The sequence below is a fragment of the Penaeus vannamei genome, chromosome 39 (genome assembly GCF_042767895.1).
Source record: "Penaeus vannamei isolate JL-2024 chromosome 39, ASM4276789v1, whole genome shotgun sequence".
NCBI classification, from domain to species: domain Eukaryota; kingdom Metazoa; phylum Arthropoda; class Malacostraca; order Decapoda; family Penaeidae; genus Penaeus; species Penaeus vannamei.
Window position 1 is genome coordinate 14,835,908 of NC_091587.1, and position 2,500 is coordinate 14,838,407.

Below are 2,500 nucleotides of genomic sequence, written 5' to 3' on the forward strand. Positions count from 1 at the left end.
CTTTGCACTGCCTTAAGTAACACATTTGCTGTCAGTTAAACCTTCATTGTCAAGATCACAAGCTGGTAGCCCTAAATCGTGTTTCCAAACGTGCTAGATGACAGCTCTTTGCTAGCACGCACACAGGCACAAGCAAGCGTGGTGAAAAGCCGTTAGAAAATAAATCCTCACAAGCTTGGAAATATAAAGTAAACAAATATCCAATAATAGTAACAGAATACGCGATAGAAATTCTAAGAATAAATCAATAGAAAATTATAAAGAAAATGCTGTTAGACTAGCATTCTTTAAACATTAAACACAAATTTATCCCTATTCATTTATACTACTACTTCAAGGCATTTCCTGAGATATGTAAGACACTTTTTATATGGCTAATACCTAAGGACAAGGCATGCTCATAAGTGAAAAGGAAACATTATTCTTTAGTATATAAATAAAGCTTCATAAAAATATCAGAATACTGTAGGAATGGCACGTACTTATATCACAGAATTCCGTTATATATCACATAAAAGACAACTTTGTTATCAATAAATGTTCACACATATAAACAGTACATTATCAAAACCATAAATAGTTGACACAGCATGGACAGCACAGATCTTCATAAAACGTGAAACTACGCTGCACACGGCGAATCATGTTTTCTAGAGCGTTCGTATAACTCTAGCGTAATTGTAACAAACTAAACGAAGCTAAATGGAGTAATTTTTTGTGCTGATACTAAAATGAATAAATTCTTTATAGTCAGCGCTATATAAGACATGAGACGATGAATCCTTATTTCCTTTACATTTTTACTAAAGTCTCAAGTTGCCAGTTCTTCGTCTGTTGTCTTCATGCTCTGTGAAGCCAAATTTTAATTGTTACCATTTTGCAGATACCTTCCTCATAGTAATACCTGCAGTCTGAGGAAACGCTGTCATTGGTGTGCATATCCAATTAAACTATATTTTGTACCTTCGACTTTTGATAAATAACCAGAAATTACATTCAACGCCTACAAACAACCTATGTATATAAACAAATTCTATTCCATGTAACAATTCTTTAAACATTTCAGAAGTGACATATCACTTTATACTAATGGCGGAAATTTACATTGTTACCCAAGCACAGACTGAAGTAAAGGCTAATTTACGTGTGGCATAAGAAATAATGAAATGATAGTAGTAGTAGTAGTAATGATAATCATGATGATAATGATAATAATGATAATAATGATTATAATCACAACAATGATATTGATAATGATAATAATAATAATGATAATGATAATGACAATGATAATAATAATAATGATAATAATAATAATAATAATAATAATAATAATAATGATAATAGTAATAATAATAATAAAGATAATGATAATTATAAAAATAATAGTACTGCTACCACTACTGTTAATAATAATAACGATAAGTGATAATAATGAAAATAAAATAGGAAAAAGTACAACAATAACAATAATAGCAAAAACAATGACAATGATAATAATGATTTTAAAGATGGAAATTCTATTTGCTTCTGATAAAGAGGCGGAGGCAAACCAATAAACCAACATAATACATGAATTAAATGTATAACGCACTTTCTAAGACAATGTCAATAAGCCAAATAAACCTTTAGCGAAAGGCTTGGTGTGGTTCCACGGGCGGATCAGCTGGCTCCTTAATTCCAGCTCCAGCGTTTCAGTTGCTGTTCGGCGCCTGTGTGTCTAGGGAAGTCTGGAGCCTTGGTGGTCCCCGCTGCTGGCTCCGCGCGGCCTGCGGGCGCGGTGCAGTCACACAAGAGTTCTTTTGGCGTTGTATGAAATGATCATAGATATACGCACTAGTTCTGTCTTCATCAAATGAAAGAACAGATTAATCAAAGGTAGTACCTTATATCGAGATTTACATTTGTGCTTATTTTCATTGTACATATCAGTTTTCTTAATTCTTAAATAGGAAATATAAAAATTAAAATATAATTAAGGGTCTAGAAAAAAAAACTCTTTACAAGACCAATTATTAATGCATCACATTTTTCTCTCCCTCTCCAATCTACGGAGACTTCAGTAGCGCTTCTTTAATCAACCTTCTGTGTTGGTTGTCATAATATGCATTAAATTGTACCGATTCCTGACAAGAAATTTTGACTAATGAATAAAATGTCCAAACGGTAACTGAAGTAATGAAATTACATGTATATCTATTCATTTTTGCACGTTATTATGTATATTTAGAGACAGGGATAAATACATAGATATATGTATATATGTATTGATATATACATATGTACATATAAACATCATATATTTATATATATATATATATATATATATATATATATATATATATATATATACATAAATATATGTATATATATATATATATATATATATATATATATATATTTGTATATATATATATGCATATATATTATATATTACACACACACACACACACACACACACACACACACACACACACACACACACACACACACATATATA